Here is a 19,952-nt window from a genome sequence, read left to right on the forward strand (position 1 = left end):
TTATCACACCTGTGGTCACTGCAGCAGCAGGTGAATCCACTTTGTCCAAAAGGGATCTATTCCATTCAATTGCAAATGATCTAGATAAGACAGAGAACTGCAGCACGGGGACATAGCCGAGTTGGTCAGGTTGAGTGGTGATGAGTTTGCTATTTGGATGAATAAAGAAAGTCAAAAGTGTGAAAGATAAAAAACAAAAGGAGGAAGTGTGAAAAGTGAATGGGCCAAATTGAGGTGCATATGAAGACGTATGCTTTCTTCCAATTCATTAAATCGGGCTAATATGAATCAGGTGAATTGAGTTCTGCTTTTGGAAACTGGGTTAAGAAGGGGTGCACCGTTCCTGGAGGTACTGCAATACCAGGTCAATGCGTGGAGTGGACAGAGCAAGCTCTTTTTCCATCTCCCTGTTCTAAAAATCCATTTAATATATGGTCCCCAGATAGGGGACGTATCAGATATTAAACTGATAAGAACAGATACTACACTTGATCTTAGCCAAAAGGCCGAGAAGCGATAACCAGAATTGGTTTGGGCCTCGAGTGGCACCCTGGCCTATGCCGGACACATCTTAGGGAGAGAGAGCGAGAGGGAGACAAACCCACGCCTACACAAGACATTTTGTCACCCAAGCCAACCCTTGAAAAGGCTGCTTTGCAGAGCCAAAACAAGAAGAATGGTGCGTTTTGCAGCCGCCGCCCACTGCAATGAATCTGAATAACTCCTCCTTTAGGGCGCAAGCAACTCCCCTCCCCCTTGCAGTCTTTCCAATTCACGATACAAAAAGACGGACAGGACAGGTTGCCTGACTTTCCGTCACTGCCACCCTTTGCCATCCTTACCCGTAGAAAGCCCTTTCATCATCCCCAAACCCTAATCTTTTCCCTTTCCTTCCCAGCCCCCAAACCCTGCCCTCTGTACCTTTCTCACCACCCGCTTCCCTTCTCCTGTCATCCCCCTACCACCCGGGAAAAAAAGAGATTGCCCCCTCCTTCCACTAGCCCACCCTCCCACCCAAAGAACAACTTCTTCTGCGCAGCTTGTTTTCTAGGCAGCAGCGCTATTGTGATGTCATCGGGGGGCATTGTGACAAGCCGCCAGTGTTCCGTCTCTTCATGTTGTGCACAGTTCAAACGGAAAATACATCAACAGGCAGACTACAGAAAAGCTTACTATCAAAGGTTAGAGGGGGGCTTTCTCAGAGGGCTTTTTACAGTTTTTCTATTCCCAATTAGCCGTTTAAGTGTACTTATTGAAAGTAGTAATTCTTTCATAGGCCGCCCTTTCTTAGTATTTGACGTTCCTTATATTGCGGTATGAGGCTTCGCAGTAGGTTGCAAACATTCATCACCCATGACTGTCCCCAATTGAGCTCAGAAGCTCAATGTCTATCATGACCTCTCTTTTAGAATGTCCAAGAGCAAGCAAACTATTCCTCCAGGAGAGGGCGCCAACAGACTACTAAAGAGATCATCATTACTCAAAGAAAACCCCAAAAACCAATGCATGATAGGAATAAACAGGTAACTTTCTTTGGAGTGGAAGCGGAGAGATCGCACCAGATGCCAATTCTAGATGTTATCACACCTGTGGTCACTGCAGCAGCAGGTGAATCCACTTTGTCCAAAAGGGATCTATTCCATTCAATTGCAAATGATCTAGATAAGACAGAGAACTGCAGCACGGGGACATAGCCGAGTTGGTCAGGTTGAGTGGTGATGAGTTTGCTATTTGGATGAATAAAGAAAGTCAAAAGTGTGAAAGATAAAAAACAAAAGGAGGAAGTGTGAAAAGTGAATGGGCCAAATTGAGGTGCATATGAAGACGTATGCTTTCTTCCAATTCATTAAATCGGGCTAATATGAATCAGGTGAATTGAGTTCTGCTTTTGGAAACTGGGTTAAGAAGGGGTGCACCGTTCCTGGAGGTACTGCAATACCAGGTCAATGCGTGGAGTGGACAGAGCAAGCTCTTTTTCCATCTCCCTGTTCTAAAAATCCATTTAATATATGGTCCCCAGATAGGGGACGTATCAGATATTAAACTGATAAGAACAGATACTACACTTGATCTTAGCCAAAAGGCCGAGAAGCGATAACCAGAATTGGTTTGGGCCTCGAGTGGCACCCTGGCCTATGCCGGACACATCTTAGGGAGAGAGAGCGAGAGGGAGACAAACCCACGCCTACACAAGACATTTTGTCACCCAAGCCAACCCTTGAAAAGGCTGCTTTGCAGAGCCAAAACAAGAAGAATGGTGCGTTTTGCAGCCGCCGCCCACTGCAATGAATCTGAATAACTCCTCCTTTAGGGCGCAAGCAACTCCCCTCCCCCTTGCAGTCTTTCCAATTCACGATACAAAAAGACGGACAGGACAGGTTGCCTGACTTTCCGTCACTGCCACCCTTTGCCATCCTTACCCGTAGAAAGCCCTTTCATCATCCCCAAACCCTAATCTTTTCCCTTTCCTTCCCAGCCCCCAAACCCTGCCCTCTGTACCTTTCTCACCACCCGCTTCCCTTCTCCTGTCATCCCCCTACCACCCGGGAAAAAAAGAGATTGCCCCCTCCTTCCACTAGCCCACCCTCCCACCCAAAGAACAACTTCTTCTGCGCAGCTTGTTTTCTAGGCAGCAGCGCTATTGTGATGTCATCGGGGGGCATTGTGACAAGCCGCCAGTGTTCCGTCTCTTCATGTTGTGCACAGTTCAAACGGAAAATACATCAACAGGCAGACTACAGAAAAGCTTACTATCAAAGGTTAGAGGGGGGCTTTCTCAGAGGGCTTTTTACAGTTTTTCTATTCCCAATTAGCCGTTTAAGTGTACTTATTGAAAGTAGTAATTCTTTCATAGGCCGCCCTTTCTTAGTATTTGACGTTCCTTATATTGCGGTATGAGGCTTCGCAGTAGGTTGCAAACATTCATCACCCATGACTGTCCCCAATTGAGCTCAGAAGCTCAATGTCTATCATGACCTCTCTTTTAGAATGTCCAAGAGCAAGCAAACTATTCCTCCAGGAGAGGGCGCCAACAGACTACTAAAGAGATCATCATTACTCAAAGAAAACCCCAAAAACCAATGCATGATAGGAATAAACAGGTAACTTTCTTTGGAGTGGAAGCGGAGAGATCGCACCAGATGCCAATTCTAGATGTTATCACACCTGTGGTCACTGCAGCAGCAGGTGAATCCACTTTGTCCAAAAGGGATCTATTCCATTCAATTGCAAATGATCTAGATAAGACAGAGAACTGCAGCACGGGGACATAGCCGAGTTGGTCAGGTTGAGTGGTGATGAGTTTGCTATTTGGATGAATAAAGAAAGTCAAAAGTGTGAAAGATAAAAAACAAAAGGAGGAAGTGTGAAAAGTGAATGGGCCAAATTGAGGTGCATATGAAGACGTATGCTTTCTTCCAATTCATTAAATCGGGCTAATATGAATCAGGTGAATTGAGTTCTGCTTTTGGAAACTGGGTTAAGAAGGGGTGCACCGTTCCTGGAGGTACTGCAATACCAGGTCAATGCGTGGAGTGGACAGAGCAAGCTCTTTTTCCATCTCCCTGTTCTAAAAATCCATTTAATATATGGTCCCCAGATAGGGGACGTATCAGATATTAAACTGATAAGAACAGATTTTTGATTTAATGAAGCTTTCCAAAGCACCGCAAAAATGCATGACCGAAGTCACACCAAAAACAGTGCAAAGGCTAGGATTCGTGTGGACCCCTCCGTGAGAAGAGGATCCCCAAAAATCAACCCCGTCCCTCCGAGCCAGAAGGCCACAGCGAGGGTCAGGGATCTTCGGTGCTCCCCCAAGCCGAAGCCTGGTTGAGCCTTGTTGTTGCTCCCAGCGTCCACCCAGGCATCTTACCCAAGTGGAGTAGAGAGCTACTAGTTGTTGGTTTCGCAGCCGAAACTGCCCGGACCGTCAACCGGTGTTGGTTTCTCAGCCCAAGGCTAACCGGACCTCCAACCGGGTGTTGGTTTCTCAGCCGAAGCTGACCCAGACCTCCAACCGGGTGTTGGTTTCTCAGCCGAAGCTGACCCGGACCTCCAACCGGGTGTTAGTTTCTCAGCCCAAAGCTGACCAGACCTCCGACCGGGATTATAAAAATTTCCCTTCCTAGCCAGAAGGCCAGGATAGGGTAATATGCTCAAAAAGTATGAAAAGGCAAGGTACGGTGTGCTACAGAGCCCAAGACTTGCCGGGGTCCCAAGCCAGCAAGCTCAGACTCACTCCAGGGTCGTCAGTCCTGGGGCACATTGTACCATAGCCCCCCACCCTTACTCAGTCTAATAGCCTCGATCCTGGTAGGGCCATGTTTTCCTCTTGATGAATATACTATCCACCCAGAGTACTAGCAAGCGCAACCTTCCAGTGTGCATTGTATCATTGTACTAAGGTGGCCTGGAGCTTAAACCACCTCTTCGAACAACACTACACTTGATCTTAGCCAAAAGGCCGAGAAGCGATAACCAGAATTGGTTTGGGCCTCGAGTGGCACCCTGGCCTATGCCGGACACATCTTAGGGAGAGAGAGCGAGAGGGAGACAAACCCACGCCTACACAAGACATTTTGTCACCCAAGCCAACCCTTGAAAAGGCTGCTTTGCAGAGCCAAAACAAGAAGAATGGTGCGTTTTGCAGCCGCCGCCCACTGCAATGAATCTGAATAACTCCTCCTTTAGGGCGCAAGAAACTCCCCTCCCCCTTGCAGTCTTTCCAATTCACGATACAAAAAGACGGACAGGACAGGTTGCCTGACTTTCCGTCACTGCCACCCTTTGCCATCCTTACCCGTAGAAAGCCCTTTCATCATCCCCAAACCCTAATCTTTTCCCTTTCCTTCCCAGCCCCCAAACCCTGCCCTCTGTACCTTTCTCACCACCCGCTTCCCTTCTCCTGTCATCCCCCTACCACCCGGGAAAAAAAGAGATTGCCCCCTCCTTCCACTAGCCCACCCTCCCACCCAAAGAACAACTTCTTCTGCGCAGCTTGTTTTCTAGGCAGCAGCGCTATTGTGATGTCATCGGGGGGCATTGTGACAAGCCGCCAGTGTTCCGTCTCTTCATGTTGTGCACAGTTCAAACGGAAAATACATCAACAGGCAGACTACAGAAAAGCTTACTATCAAAGGTTAGAGGGGGGCTTTCTCAGAGGGCTTTTTACAGTTTTTCTATTCCCAATTAGCCGTTTAAGTGTACTTATTGAAAGTAGTAATTCTTTCATAGGCCGCCCTTTCTTAGTATTTGACGTTCCTTATATTGCGGTATGAGGCTTCGCAGTAGGTTGCAAACATTCATCACCCATGACTGTCCCCAATTGAGCTCAGAAGCTCAATGTCTATCATGACCTCTCTTTTAGAATGTCCAAGAGCAAGCAAACTATTCCTCCAGGAGAGGGCGCCAACAGACTACTAAAGAGATCATCATTACTCAAAGAAAACCCCAAAAACCAATGCATGATAGGAATAAACAGGTAACTTTCTTTGGAGTGGAAGCGGAGAGATCGCACCAGATGCCAATTCTAGATGTTATCACACCTGTGGTCACTGCAGCAGCAGGTGAATCCACTTTGTCCAAAAGGGATCTATTCCATTCAATTGCAAATGATCTAGATAAGACAGAGAACTGCAGCACGGGGACATAGCCGAGTTGGTCAGGTTGAGTGGTGATGAGTTTGCTATTTGGATGAATAAAGAAAGTCAAAAGTGTGAAAGATAAAAAACAAAAGGAGGAAGTGTGAAAAGTGAATGGGCCAAATTGAGGTGCATATGAAGACGTATGCTTTCTTCCAATTCATTAAATCGGGCTAATATGAATCAGGTGAATTGAGTTCTGCTTTTGGAAACTGGGTTAAGAAGGGGTGCACCGTTCCTGGAGGTACTGCAATACCAGGTCAATGCGTGGAGTGGACAGAGCAAGCTCTTTTTCCATCTCCCTGTTCTAAAAATCCATTTAATATATGGTCCCCAGATAGGGGACGTATCAGATATTAAACTGATAAGAACAGATACTACACTTGATCTTAGCCAAAAGGCCGAGAAGCGATAACCAGAATTGGTTTGGGCCTCGAGTGGCACCCTGGCCTATGCCGGACACATCTTAGGGAGAGAGAGCGAGAGGGAGACAAACCCACGCCTACACAAGACATTTTGTCACCCAAGCCAACCCTTGAAAAGGCTGCTTTGCAGAGCCAAAACAAGAAGAATGGTGCGTTTTGCAGCCGCCGCCCACTGCAATGAATCTGAATAACTCCTCCTTTAGGGCGCAAGCAACTCCCCTCCCCCTTGCAGTCTTTCCAATTCACGATACAAAAAGACGGACAGGACAGGTTGCCTGACTTTCCGTCACTGCCACCCTTTGCCATCCTTACCCGTAGAAAGCCCTTTCATCATCCCCAAACCCTAATCTTTTCCCTTTCCTTCCCAGCCCCCAAACCCTGCCCTCTGTACCTTTCTCACCACCCGCTTCCCTTCTCCTGTCATCCCCCTACCACCCGGGAAAAAAAGAGATTGCCCCCTCCTTCCACTAGCCCACCCTCCCACCCAAAGAACAACTTCTTCTGCGCAGCTTGTTTTCTAGGCAGCAGCGCTATTGTGATGTCATCGGGGGGCATTGTGACAAGCCGCCAGTGTTCCGTCTCTTCATGTTGTGCACAGTTCAAACGGAAAATACATCAACAGGCAGACTACAGAAAAGCTTACTATCAAAGGTTAGAGGGGGGCTTTCTCAGAGGGCTTTTTACAGTTTTTCTATTCCCAATTAGCCGTTTAAGTGTACTTATTGAAAGTAGTAATTCTTTCATAGGCCGCCCTTTCTTAGTATTTGACGTTCCTTATATTGCGGTATGAGGCTTCGCAGTAGGTTGCAAACATTCATCACCCATGACTGTCCCCAATTGAGCTCAGAAGCTCAATGTCTATCATGACCTCTCTTTTAGAATGTCCAAGAGCAAGCAAACTATTCCTCCAGGAGAGGGCGCCAACAGACTACTAAAGAGATCATCATTACTCAAAGAAAACCCCAAAAACCAATGCATGATAGGAATAAACAGGTAACTTTCTTTGGAGTGGAAGCGGAGAGATCGCACCAGATGCCAATTCTAGATGTTATCACACCTGTGGTCACTGCAGCAGCAGGTGAATCCACTTTGTCCAAAAGGGATCTATTCCATTCAATTGCAAATGATCTAGATAAGACAGAGAACTGCAGCACGGGGACATAGCCGAGTTGGTCAGGTTGAGTGGTGATGAGTTTGCTATTTGGATGAATAAAGAAAGTCAAAAGTGTGAAAGATAAAAAACAAAAGGAGGAAGTGTGAAAAGTGAATGGGCCAAATTGAGGTGCATATGAAGACGTATGCTTTCTTCCAATTCATTAAATCGGGCTAATATGAATCAGGTGAATTGAGTTCTGCTTTTGGAAACTGGGTTAAGAAGGGGTGCACCGTTCCTGGAGGTACTGCAATACCAGGTCAATGCGTGGAGTGGACAGAGCAAGCTCTTTTTCCATCTCCCTGTTCTAAAAATCCATTTAATATATGGTCCCCAGATAGGGGACGTATCAGATATTAAACTGATAAGAACAGATACTACACTTGATCTTAGCCAAAAGGCCGAGAAGCGATAACCAGAATTGGTTTGGGCCTCGAGTGGCACCCTGGCCTATGCCGGACACATCTTAGGGAGAGAGAGCGAGAGGGAGACAAACCCACGCCTACACAAGACATTTTGTCACCCAAGCCAACCCTTGAAAAGGCTGCTTTGCAGAGCCAAAACAAGAAGAATGGTGCGTTTTGCAGCCGCCGCCCACTGCAATGAATCTGAATAACTCCTCCTTTAGGGCGCAAGCAACTCCCCTCCCCCTTGCAGTCTTTCCAATTCACGATACAAAAAGACGGACAGGACAGGTTGCCTGACTTTCCGTCACTGCCACCCTTTGCCATCCTTACCCGTAGAAAGCCCTTTCATCATCCCCAAACCCTAATCTTTTCCCTTTCCTTCCCAGCCCCCAAACCCTGCCCTCTGTACCTTTCTCACCACCCGCTTCCCTTCTCCTGTCATCCCCCTACCACCCGGGAAAAAAAGAGATTGCCCCCTCCTTCCACTAGCCCACCCTCCCACCCAAAGAACAACTTCTTCTGCGCAGCTTGTTTTCTAGGCAGCAGCGCTATTGTGATGTCATCGGGGGGCATTGTGACAAGCCGCCAGTGTTCCGTCTCTTCATGTTGTGCACAGTTCAAACGGAAAATACATCAACAGGCAGACTACAGAAAAGCTTACTATCAAAGGTTAGAGGGGGGCTTTCTCAGAGGGCTTTTTACAGTTTTTCTATTCCCAATTAGCCGTTTAAGTGTACTTATTGAAAGTAGTAATTCTTTCATAGGCCGCCCTTTCTTAGTATTTGACGTTCCTTATATTGCGGTATGAGGCTTCGCAGTAGGTTGCAAACATTCATCACCCATGACTGTCCCCAATTGAGCTCAGAAGCTCAATGTCTATCATGACCTCTCTTTTAGAATGTCCAAGAGCAAGCAAACTATTCCTCCAGGAGAGGGCGCCAACAGACTACTAAAGAGATCATCATTACTCAAAGAAAACCCCAAAAACCAATGCATGATAGGAATAAACAGGTAACTTTCTTTGGAGTGGAAGCGGAGAGATCGCACCAGATGCCAATTCTAGATGTTATCACACCTGTGGTCACTGCAGCAGCAGGTGAATCCACTTTGTCCAAAAGGGATCTATTCCATTCAATTGCAAATGATCTAGATAAGACAGAGAACTGCAGCACGGGGACATAGCCGAGTTGGTCAGGTTGAGTGGTGATGAGTTTGCTATTTGGATGAATAAAGAAAGTCAAAAGTGTGAAAGATAAAAAACAAAAGGAGGAAGTGTGAAAAGTGAATGGGCCAAATTGAGGTGCATATGAAGACGTATGCTTTCTTCCAATTCATTAAATCGGGCTAATATGAATCAGGTGAATTGAGTTCTGCTTTTGGAAACTGGGTTAAGAAGGGGTGCACCGTTCCTGGAGGTACTGCAATACCAGGTCAATGCGTGGAGTGGACAGAGCAAGCTCTTTTTCCATCTCCCTGTTCTAAAAATCCATTTAATATATGGTCCCCAGATAGGGGACGTATCAGATATTAAACTGATAAGAACAGATACTACACTTGATCTTAGCCAAAAGGCCGAGAAGCGATAACCAGAATTGGTTTGGGCCTCGAGTGGCACCCTGGCCTATGCCGGACACATCTTAGGGAGAGAGAGCGAGAGGGAGACAAACCCACGCCTACACAAGACATTTTGTCACCCAAGCCAACCCTTGAAAAGGCTGCTTTGCAGAGCCAAAACAAGAAGAATGGTGCGTTTTGCAGCCGCCGCCCACTGCAATGAATCTGAATAACTCCTCCTTTAGGGCGCAAGCAACTCCCCTCCCCCTTGCAGTCTTTCCAATTCACGATACAAAAAGACGGACAGGACAGGTTGCCTGACTTTCCGTCACTGCCACCCTTTGCCATCCTTACCCGTAGAAAGCCCTTTCATCATCCCCAAACCCTAATCTTTTCCCTTTCCTTCCCAGCCCCCAAACCCTGCCCTCTGTACCTTTCTCACCACCCGCTTCCCTTCTCCTGTCATCCCCCTACCACCCGGGAAAAAAAGAGATTGCCCCCTCCTTCCACTAGCCCACCCTCCCACCCAAAGAACAACTTCTTCTGCGCAGCTTGTTTTCTAGGCAGCAGCGCTATTGTGATGTCATCGGGGGGCATTGTGACAAGCCGCCAGTGTTCCGTCTCTTCATGTTGTGCACAGTTCAAACGGAAAATACATCAACAGGCAGACTACAGAAAAGCTTACTATCAAAGGTTAGAGGGGGGCTTTCTCAGAGGGCTTTTTACAGTTTTTCTATTCCCAATTAGCCGTTTAAGTGTACTTATTGAAAGTAGTAATTCTTTCATAGGCCGCCCTTTCTTAGTATTTGACGTTCCTTATATTGCGGTATGAGGCTTCGCAGTAGGTTGCAAACATTCATCACCCATGACTGTCCCCAATTGAGCTCAGAAGCTCAATGTCTATCATGACCTCTCTTTTAGAATGTCCAAGAGCAAGCAAACTATTCCTCCAGGAGAGGGCGCCAACAGACTACTAAAGAGATCATCATTACTCAAAGAAAACCCCAAAAACCAATGCATGATAGGAATAAACAGGTAACTTTCTTTGGAGTGGAAGCGGAGAGATCGCACCAGATGCCAATTCTAGATGTTATCACACCTGTGGTCACTGCAGCAGCAGGTGAATCCACTTTGTCCAAAAGGGATCTATTCCATTCAATTGCAAATGATCTAGATAAGACAGAGAACTGCAGCACGGGGACATAGCCGAGTTGGTCAGGTTGAGTGGTGATGAGTTTGCTATTTGGATGAATAAAGAAAGTCAAAAGTGTGAAAGATAAAAAACAAAAGGAGGAAGTGTGAAAAGTGAATGGGCCAAATTGAGGTGCATATGAAGACGTATGCTTTCTTCCAATTCATTAAATCGGGCTAATATGAATCAGGTGAATTGAGTTCTGCTTTTGGAAACTGGGTTAAGAAGGGGTGCACCGTTCCTGGAGGTACTGCAATACCAGGTCAATGCGTGGAGTGGACAGAGCAAGCTCTTTTTCCATCTCCCTGTTCTAAAAATCCATTTAATATATGGTCCCCAGATAGGGGACGTATCAGATATTAAACTGATAAGAACAGATACTACACTTGATCTTAGCCAAAAGGCCGAGAAGCGATAACCAGAATTGGTTTGGGCCTCGAGTGGCACCCTGGCCTATGCCGGACACATCTTAGGGAGAGAGAGCGAGAGGGAGACAAACCCACGCCTACACAAGACATTTTGTCACCCAAGCCAACCCTTGAAAAGGCTGCTTTGCAGAGCCAAAACAAGAAGAATGGTGCGTTTTGCAGCCGCCGCCCACTGCAATGAATCTGAATAACTCCTCCTTTAGGGCGCAAGCAACTCCCCTCCCCCTTGCAGTCTTTCCAATTCACGATACAAAAAGACGGACAGGACAGGTTGCCTGACTTTCCGTCACTGCCACCCTTTGCCATCCTTACCCGTAGAAAGCCCTTTCATCATCCCCAAACCCTAATCTTTTCCCTTTCCTTCCCAGCCCCCAAACCCTGCCCTCTGTACCTTTCTCACCACCCGCTTCCCTTCTCCTGTCATCCCCCTACCACCCGGGAAAAAAAGAGATTGCCCCCTCCTTCCACTAGCCCACCCTCCCACCCAAAGAACAACTTCTTCTGCGCAGCTTGTTTTCTAGGCAGCAGCGCTATTGTGATGTCATCGGGGGGCATTGTGACAAGCCGCCAGTGTTCCGTCTCTTCATGTTGTGCACAGTTCAAACGGAAAATACATCAACAGGCAGACTACAGAAAAGCTTACTATCAAAGGTTAGAGGGGGGCTTTCTCAGAGGGCTTTTTACAGTTTTTCTATTCCCAATTAGCCGTTTAAGTGTACTTATTGAAAGTAGTAATTCTTTCATAGGCCGCCCTTTCTTAGTATTTGACGTTCCTTATATTGCGGTATGAGGCTTCGCAGTAGGTTGCAAACATTCATCACCCATGACTGTCCCCAATTGAGCTCAGAAGCTCAATGTCTATCATGACCTCTCTTTTAGAATGTCCAAGAGCAAGCAAACTATTCCTCCAGGAGAGGGCGCCAACAGACTACTAAAGAGATCATCATTACTCAAAGAAAACCCCAAAAACCAATGCATGATAGGAATAAACAGGTAACTTTCTTTGGAGTGGAAGCGGAGAGATCGCACCAGATGCCAATTCTAGATGTTATCACACCTGTGGTCACTGCAGCAGCAGGTGAATCCACTTTGTCCAAAAGGGATCTATTCCATTCAATTGCAAATGATCTAGATAAGACAGAGAACTGCAGCACGGGGACATAGCCGAGTTGGTCAGGTTGAGTGGTGATGAGTTTGCTATTTGGATGAATAAAGAAAGTCAAAAGTGTGAAAGATAAAAAACAAAAGGAGGAAGTGTGAAAAGTGAATGGGCCAAATTGAGGTGCATATGAAGACGTATGCTTTCTTCCAATTCATTAAATCGGGCTAATATGAATCAGGTGAATTGAGTTCTGCTTTTGGAAACTGGGTTAAGAAGGGGTGCACCGTTCCTGGAGGTACTGCAATACCAGGTCAATGCGTGGAGTGGACAGAGCAAGCTCTTTTTCCATCTCCCTGTTCTAAAAATCCATTTAATATATGGTCCCCAGATAGGGGACGTATCAGATATTAAACTGATAAGAACAGATACTACACTTGATCTTAGCCAAAAGGCCGAGAAGCGATAACCAGAATTGGTTTGGGCCTCGAGTGGCACCCTGGCCTATGCCGGACACATCTTAGGGAGAGAGAGCGAGAGGGAGACAAACCCACGCCTACACAAGACATTTTGTCACCCAAGCCAACCCTTGAAAAGGCTGCTTTGCAGAGCCAAAACAAGAAGAATGGTGCGTTTTGCAGCCGCCGCCCACTGCAATGAATCTGAATAACTCCTCCTTTAGGGCGCAAGCAACTCCCCTCCCCCTTGCAGTCTTTCCAATTCACGATACAAAAAGACGGACAGGACAGGTTGCCTGACTTTCCGTCACTGCCACCCTTTGCCATCCTTACCCGTAGAAAGCCCTTTCATCATCCCCAAACCCTAATCTTTTCCCTTTCCTTCCCAGCCCCCAAACCCTGCCCTCTGTACCTTTCTCACCACCCGCTTCCCTTCTCCTGTCATCCCCCTACCACCCGGGAAAAAAAGAGATTGCCCCCTCCTTCCACTAGCCCACCCTCCCACCCAAAGAACAACTTCTTCTGCGCAGCTTGTTTTCTAGGCAGCAGCGCTATTGTGATGTCATCGGGGGGCATTGTGACAAGCCGCCAGTGTTCCGTCTCTTCATGTTGTGCACAGTTCAAACGGAAAATACATCAACAGGCAGACTACAGAAAAGCTTACTATCAAAGGTTAGAGGGGGGCTTTCTCAGAGGGCTTTTTACAGTTTTTCTATTCCCAATTAGCCGTTTAAGTGTACTTATTGAAAGTAGTAATTCTTTCATAGGCCGCCCTTTCTTAGTATTTGACGTTCCTTATATTGCGGTATGAGGCTTCGCAGTAGGTTGCAAACATTCATCACCCATGACTGTCCCCAATTGAGCTCAGAAGCTCAATGTCTATCATGACCTCTCTTTTAGAATGTCCAAGAGCAAGCAAACTATTCCTCCAGGAGAGGGCGCCAACAGACTACTAAAGAGATCATCATTACTCAAAGAAAACCCCAAAAACCAATGCATGATAGGAATAAACAGGTAACTTTCTTTGGAGTGGAAGCGGAGAGATCGCACCAGATGCCAATTCTAGATGTTATCACACCTGTGGTCACTGCAGCAGCAGGTGAATCCACTTTGTCCAAAAGGGATCTATTCCATTCAATTGCAAATGATCTAGATAAGACAGAGAACTGCAGCACGGGGACATAGCCGAGTTGGTCAGGTTGAGTGGTGATGAGTTTGCTATTTGGATGAATAAAGAAAGTCAAAAGTGTGAAAGATAAAAAACAAAAGGAGGAAGTGTGAAAAGTGAATGGGCCAAATTGAGGTGCATATGAAGACGTATGCTTTCTTCCAATTCATTAAATCGGGCTAATATGAATCAGGTGAATTGAGTTCTGCTTTTGGAAACTGGGTTAAGAAGGGGTGCACCGTTCCTGGAGGTACTGCAATACCAGGTCAATGCGTGGAGTGGACAGAGCAAGCTCTTTTTCCATCTCCCTGTTCTAAAAATCCATTTAATATATGGTCCCCAGATAGGGGACGTATCAGATATTAAACTGATAAGAACAGATACTACACTTGATCTTAGCCAAAAGGCCGAGAAGCGATAACCAGAATTGGTTTGGGCCTCGAGTGGCACCCTGGCCTATGCCGGACACATCTTAGGGAGAGAGAGCGAGAGGGAGACAAACCCACGCCTACACAAGACATTTTGTCACCCAAGCCAACCCTTGAAAAGGCTGCTTTGCAGAGCCAAAACAAGAAGAATGGTGCGTTTTGCAGCCGCCGCCCACTGCAATGAATCTGAATAACTCCTCCTTTAGGGCGCAAGCAACTCCCCTCCCCCTTGCAGTCTTTCCAATTCACGATACAAAAAGACGGACAGGACAGGTTGCCTGACTTTCCGTCACTGCCACCCTTTGCCATCCTTACCCGTAGAAAGCCCTTTCATCATCCCCAAACCCTAATCTTTTCCCTTTCCTTCCCAGCCCCCAAACCCTGCCCTCTGTACCTTTCTCACCACCCGCTTCCCTTCTCCTGTCATCCCCCTACCACCCGGGAAAAAAAGAGATTGCCCCCTCCTTCCACTAGCCCACCCTCCCACCCAAAGAACAACTTCTTCTGCGCAGCTTGTTTTCTAGGCAGCAGCGCTATTGTGATGTCATCGGGGGGCATTGTGACAAGCCGCCAGTGTTCCGTCTCTTCATGTTGTGCACAGTTCAAACGGAAAATACATCAACAGGCAGACTACAGAAAAGCTTACTATCAAAGGTTAGAGGGGGGCTTTCTCAGAGGGCTTTTTACAGTTTTTCTATTCCCAATTAGCCGTTTAAGTGTACTTATTGAAAGTAGTAATTCTTTCATAGGCCGCCCTTTCTTAGTATTTGACGTTCCTTATATTGCGGTATGAGGCTTCGCAGTAGGTTGCAAACATTCATCACCCATGACTGTCCCCAATTGAGCTCAGAAGCTCAATGTCTATCATGACCTCTCTTTTAGAATGTCCAAGAGCAAGCAAACTATTCCTCCAGGAGAGGGCGCCAACAGACTACTAAAGAGATCATCATTACTCAAAGAAAACCCCAAAAACCAATGCATGATAGGAATAAACAGGTAACTTTCTTTGGAGTGGAAGCGGAGAGATCGCACCAGATGCCAATTCTAGATGTTATCACACCTGTGGTCACTGCAGCAGCAGGTGAATCCACTTTGTCCAAAAGGGATCTATTCCATTCAATTGCAAATGATCTAGATAAGACAGAGAACTGCAGCACGGGGACATAGCCGAGTTGGTCAGGTTGAGTGGTGATGAGTTTGCTATTTGGATGAATAAAGAAAGTCAAAAGTGTGAAAGATAAAAAACAAAAGGAGGAAGTGTGAAAAGTGAATGGGCCAAATTGAGGTGCATATGAAGACGTATGCTTTCTTCCAATTCATTAAATCGGGCTAATATGAATCAGGTGAATTGAGTTCTGCTTTTGGAAACTGGGTTAAGAAGGGGTGCACCGTTCCTGGAGGTACTGCAATACCAGGTCAATGCGTGGAGTGGACAGAGCAAGCTCTTTTTCCATCTCCCTGTTCTAAAAATCCATTTAATATATGGTCCCCAGATAGGGGACGTATCAGATATTAAACTGATAAGAACAGATACTACACTTGATCTTAGCCAAAAGGCCGAGAAGCGATAACCAGAATTGGTTTGGGCCTCGAGTGGCACCCTGGCCTATGCCGGACACATCTTAGGGAGAGAGAGCGAGAGGGAGACAAACCCACGCCTACACAAGACATTTTGTCACCCAAGCCAACCCTTGAAAAGGCTGCTTTGCAGAGCCAAAACAAGAAGAATGGTGCGTTTTGCAGCCGCCGCCCACTGCAATGAATCTGAATAACTCCTCCTTTAGGGCGCAAGCAACTCCCCTCCCCCTTGCAGTCTTTCCAATTCACGATACAAAAAGACGGACAGGACAGGTTGCCTGACTTTCCGTCACTGCCACCCTTTGCCATCCTTACCCGTAGAAAGCCCTTTCATCATCCCCAAACCCTAATCTTTTCCCTTTCCTTCCCAGCCCCCAAACCCTGCCCTCTGTACCTTTCTCACCACCCGCTTCCCTTCTCCTGTCATCCCCCTACCACCCGGGAAAAAAAGAGATTGCCCCCTCCTTCCACTAGCCCACCCTCCCACCCAAAGAACAACTTCTTCTGCGCAGCTTGTTTTCTAGGCAGCAGCGCTATTGTGATGTCATCGGGGGGCATTGTGACAAGCCGCCAGTGTTCCGTCTCTTCATGTTGTGCACAGTTCAAACGGAAAATACATCAACAGGCAGACTACAGAAAAGCTTACTATCAAAGGTTAGAGGGGGGCTTTCTCAGAGGGCTTTTTACAGTTTTTCTATTCCCAATTAGCCGTTTAAGTGTACTTATTGAAAGTAGTAATTCTTTCATAGGCCGCCCTTTCTTAGTATTTGACGTTCCTTATATTGCGGTATGAGGCTTCGCAGTAGGTTGCAAACATTCATCACCCATGACTGTCCCCAATTGAGCTCAGAAGCTCAATGTCTATCATGACCTCTCTTTTAGAATGTCCAAGAGCAAGCAAACTATTCCTCCAGGAGAGGGCGCCAACAGACTACTAAAGAGATCATCATTACTCAAAGAAAACCCCAAAAACCAATGCATGATAGGAATAAACAGGTAACTTTCTTTGGAGTGGAAGCGGAGAGATCGCACCAGATGCCAATTCTAGATGTTATCACACCTGTGGTCACTGCAGCAGCAGGTGAATCCACTTTGTCCAAAAGGGATCTATTCCATTCAATTGCAAATGATCTAGATAAGACAGAGAACTGCAGCACGGGGACATAGCCGAGTTGGTCAGGTTGAGTGGTGATGAGTTTGCTATTTGGATGAATAAAGAAAGTCAAAAGTGTGAAAGATAAAAAACAAAAGGAGGAAGTGTGAAAAGTGAATGGGCCAAATTGAGGTGCATATGAAGACGTATGCTTTCTTCCAATTCATTAAATCGGGCTAATATGAATCAGGTGAATTGAGTTCTGCTTTTGGAAACTGGGTTAAGAAGGGGTGCACCGTTCCTGGAGGTACTGCAATACCAGGTCAATGCGTGGAGTGGACAGAGCAAGCTCTTTTTCCATCTCCCTGTTCTAAAAATCCATTTAATATATGGTCCCCAGATAGGGGACGTATCAGATATTAAACTGATAAGAACAGATACTACACTTGATCTTAGCCAAAAGGCCGAGAAGCGATAACCAGAATTGGTTTGGGCCTCGAGTGGCACCCTGGCCTATGCCGGACACATCTTAGGGAGAGAGAGCGAGAGGGAGACAAACCCACGCCTACACAAGACATTTTGTCACCCAAGCCAACCCTTGAAAAGGCTGCTTTGCAGAGCCAAAACAAGAAGAATGGTGCGTTTTGCAGCCGCCGCCCACTGCAATGAATCTGAATAACTCCTCCTTTAGGGCGCAAGCAACTCCCCTCCCCCTTGCAGTCTTTCCAATTCACGATACAAAAAGACGGACAGGACAGGTTGCCTGACTTTCCGTCACTGCCACCCTTTGCCATCCTTACCCGTAGAAAGCCCTTTCATCATCCCCAAACCCTAATCTTTTCCCTTTCCTTCCCAGCCCCCAAACCCTGCCCTCTGTACCTTTCTCACCACCCGCTTCCCTTCTCCTGTCATCCCCCTACCACCCGGGAAAAAAAGAGATTGCCCCCTCCTTCCACTAGCCCACCCTCCCACCCAAAGAACAACTTCTTCTGCGCAGCTTGTTTTCTAGGCAGCAGCGCTATTGTGATGTCATCGGGGGGCATTGTGACAAGCCGCCAGTGTTCCGTCTCTTCATGTTGTGCACAGTTCAAACGGAAAATACATCAACAGGCAGACTACAGAAAAGCTTACTATCAAAGGTTAGAGGGGGGCTTTCTCAGAGGGCTTTTTACAGTTTTTCTATTCCCAATTAGCCGTTTAAGTGTACTTATTGAAAGTAGTAATTCTTTCATAGGCCGCCCTTTCTTAGTATTTGACGTTCCTTATATTGCGGTATGAGGCTTCGCAGTAGGTTGCAAACATTCATCACCCATGACTGTCCCCAATTGAGCTCAGAAGCTCAATGTCTATCATGACCTCTCTTTTAGAATGTCCAAGAGCAAGCAAACTATTCCTCCAGGAGAGGGCGCCAACAGACTACTAAAGAGATCATCATTACTCAAAGAAAACCCCAAAAACCAATGCATGATAGGAATAAACAGGTAACTTTCTTTGGAGTGGAAGCGGAGAGATCGCACCAGATGCCAATTCTAGATGTTATCACACCTGTGGTCACTGCAGCAGCAGGTGAATCCACTTTGTCCAAAAGGGATCTATTCCATTCAATTGCAAATGATCTAGATAAGACAGAGAACTGCAGCACGGGGACATAGCCGAGTTGGTCAGGTTGAGTGGTGATGAGTTTGCTATTTGGATGAATAAAGAAAGTCAAAAGTGTGAAAGATAAAAAACAAAAGGAGGAAGTGTGAAAAGTGAATGGGCCAAATTGAGGTGCATATGAAGACGTATGCTTTCTTCCAATTCATTAAATCGGGCTAATATGAATCAGGTGAATTGAGTTCTGCTTTTGGAAACTGGGTTAAGAAGGGGTGCACCGTTCCTGGAGGTACTGCAATACCAGGTCAATGCGTGGAGTGGACAGAGCAAGCTCTTTTTCCATCTCCCTGTTCTAAAAATCCATTTAATATATGGTCCCCAGATAGGGGACGTATCAGATATTAAACTGATAAGAACAGATACTACACTTGATCTTAGCCAAAAGGCCGAGAAGCGATAACCAGAATTGGTTTGGGCCTCGAGTGGCACCCTGGCCTATGCCGGACACATCTTAGGGAGAGAGAGCGAGAGGGAGACAAACCCACGCCTACACAAGACATTTTGTCACCCAAGCCAACCCTTGAAAAGGCTGCTTTGCAGAGCCAAAACAAGAAGAATGGTGCGTTTTGCAGCCGCCGCCCACTGCAATGAATCTGAATAACTCCTCCTTTAGGGCGCAAGCAACTCCCCTCCCCCTTGCAGTCTTTCCAATTCACGATACAAAAAGACGGACAGGACAGGTTGCCTGACTTTCCGTCACTGCCACCCTTTGCCATCCTTACCCGTAGAAAGCCCTTTCATCATCCCCAAACCCTAATCTTTTCCCTTTCCTTCCCAGCCCCCAAACCCTGCCCTCTGTACCTTTCTCACCACCCGCTTCCCTTCTCCTGTCATCCCCCTACCACCCGGGAAAAAAAGAGATTGCCCCCTCCTTCCACTAGCCCACCCTCCCACCCAAAGAACAACTTCTTCTGCGCAGCTTGTTTTCTAGGCAGCAGCGCTATTGTGATGTCATCGGGGGGCATTGTGACAAGCCGCCAGTGTTCCGTCTCTTCATGTTGTGCACAGTTCAAACGGAAAATACATCAACAGGCAGACTACAGAAAAGCTTACTATCAAAGGTTAGAGGGGGGCTTTCTCAGAGGGCTTTTTACAGTTTTTCTATTCCCAATTAGCCGTTTAAGTGTACTTATTGAAAGTAGTAATTCTTTCATAGGCCGCCCTTTCTTAGTATTTGACGTTCCTTATATTGCGGTATGAGGCTTCGCAGTAGGTTGCAAACATTCATCACCCATGACTGTCCCCAATTGAGCTCAGAAGCTCAATGTCTATCATGACCTCTCTTTTAGAATGTCCAAGAGCAAGCAAACTATTCCTCCAGGAGAGGGCGCCAACAGACTACTAAAGAGATCATCATTACTCAAAGAAAACCCCAAAAACCAATGCATGATAGGAATAAACAGGTAACTTTCTTTGGAGTGGAAGCGGAGAGATCGCACCAGATGCCAATTCTAGATGTTATCACACCTGTGGTCACTGCAGCAGCAGGTGAATCCACTTTGTCCAAAAGGGATCTATTCCATTCAATTGCAAATGATCTAGATAAGACAGAGAACTGCAGCACGGGGACATAGCCGAGTTGGTCAGGTTGAGTGGTGATGAGTTTGCTATTTGGATGAATAAAGAAAGTCAAAAGTGTGAAAGATAAAAAACAAAAGGAGGAAGTGTGAA

The 19,952-nt window shown here is 46.6% G+C and overlaps 12 non-coding genes across 12 annotated transcripts; all 12 read right to left on the reverse strand.

Annotated features, from left to right (window-relative positions):
* Positions 1 to 327: 327 nt before the first annotated feature.
* On the reverse strand, positions 328 to 518 carry LOC142279979 (U2 spliceosomal RNA). The gene has a single exon (XR_012742357.1). It is a non-coding gene; the product is annotated as a U2 spliceosomal RNA (small nuclear RNA).
* Positions 519 to 1,905: 1,387 nt separating this feature from the next.
* LOC142279980 (U2 spliceosomal RNA) lies at positions 1,906 to 2,096 on the reverse strand. The gene has a single exon (XR_012742358.1). It is a non-coding gene; the product is annotated as a U2 spliceosomal RNA (small nuclear RNA).
* Positions 2,097 to 3,483: 1,387 nt separating this feature from the next.
* On the reverse strand, positions 3,484 to 3,679 carry LOC142279992 (U2 spliceosomal RNA). Its single transcript, XR_012742369.1, has one exon. It is a non-coding gene; the product is annotated as a U2 spliceosomal RNA (small nuclear RNA).
* Positions 3,680 to 5,864: 2,185 nt separating this feature from the next.
* On the reverse strand, positions 5,865 to 6,055 carry LOC142279981 (U2 spliceosomal RNA). The gene has a single exon (XR_012742359.1). It is a non-coding gene; the product is annotated as a U2 spliceosomal RNA (small nuclear RNA).
* A 1,387-nt stretch (positions 6,056 to 7,442) lies between these two features.
* On the reverse strand, positions 7,443 to 7,633 carry LOC142279982 (U2 spliceosomal RNA). Its single transcript, XR_012742360.1, has one exon. It is a non-coding gene; the product is annotated as a U2 spliceosomal RNA (small nuclear RNA).
* A 1,387-nt stretch (positions 7,634 to 9,020) lies between these two features.
* Positions 9,021 to 9,211, reverse strand: LOC142279983 (U2 spliceosomal RNA). Its single transcript, XR_012742361.1, has one exon. It is a non-coding gene; the product is annotated as a U2 spliceosomal RNA (small nuclear RNA).
* A 1,387-nt stretch (positions 9,212 to 10,598) lies between these two features.
* On the reverse strand, positions 10,599 to 10,789 carry LOC142279984 (U2 spliceosomal RNA). The gene has a single exon (XR_012742362.1). It is a non-coding gene; the product is annotated as a U2 spliceosomal RNA (small nuclear RNA).
* A 1,387-nt stretch (positions 10,790 to 12,176) lies between these two features.
* Positions 12,177 to 12,367, reverse strand: LOC142279987 (U2 spliceosomal RNA). Its single transcript, XR_012742364.1, has one exon. It is a non-coding gene; the product is annotated as a U2 spliceosomal RNA (small nuclear RNA).
* A 1,387-nt stretch (positions 12,368 to 13,754) lies between these two features.
* Positions 13,755 to 13,945, reverse strand: LOC142279988 (U2 spliceosomal RNA). The gene has a single exon (XR_012742365.1). It is a non-coding gene; the product is annotated as a U2 spliceosomal RNA (small nuclear RNA).
* Positions 13,946 to 15,332: 1,387 nt separating this feature from the next.
* On the reverse strand, positions 15,333 to 15,523 carry LOC142279989 (U2 spliceosomal RNA). Its single transcript, XR_012742366.1, has one exon. It is a non-coding gene; the product is annotated as a U2 spliceosomal RNA (small nuclear RNA).
* A 1,387-nt stretch (positions 15,524 to 16,910) lies between these two features.
* Positions 16,911 to 17,101, reverse strand: LOC142279990 (U2 spliceosomal RNA). The gene has a single exon (XR_012742367.1). It is a non-coding gene; the product is annotated as a U2 spliceosomal RNA (small nuclear RNA).
* A 1,387-nt stretch (positions 17,102 to 18,488) lies between these two features.
* LOC142279991 (U2 spliceosomal RNA) lies at positions 18,489 to 18,679 on the reverse strand. The gene has a single exon (XR_012742368.1). It is a non-coding gene; the product is annotated as a U2 spliceosomal RNA (small nuclear RNA).
* Positions 18,680 to 19,952: the final 1,273 nt, after the last annotated feature.

Source organism: Anomaloglossus baeobatrachus, unplaced genomic scaffold (assembly GCF_048569485.1).
Source record: "Anomaloglossus baeobatrachus isolate aAnoBae1 unplaced genomic scaffold, aAnoBae1.hap1 Scaffold_4467, whole genome shotgun sequence".
In the NCBI taxonomy this organism is placed as follows: Eukaryota; Metazoa; Chordata; class Amphibia; order Anura; family Aromobatidae; genus Anomaloglossus; species Anomaloglossus baeobatrachus.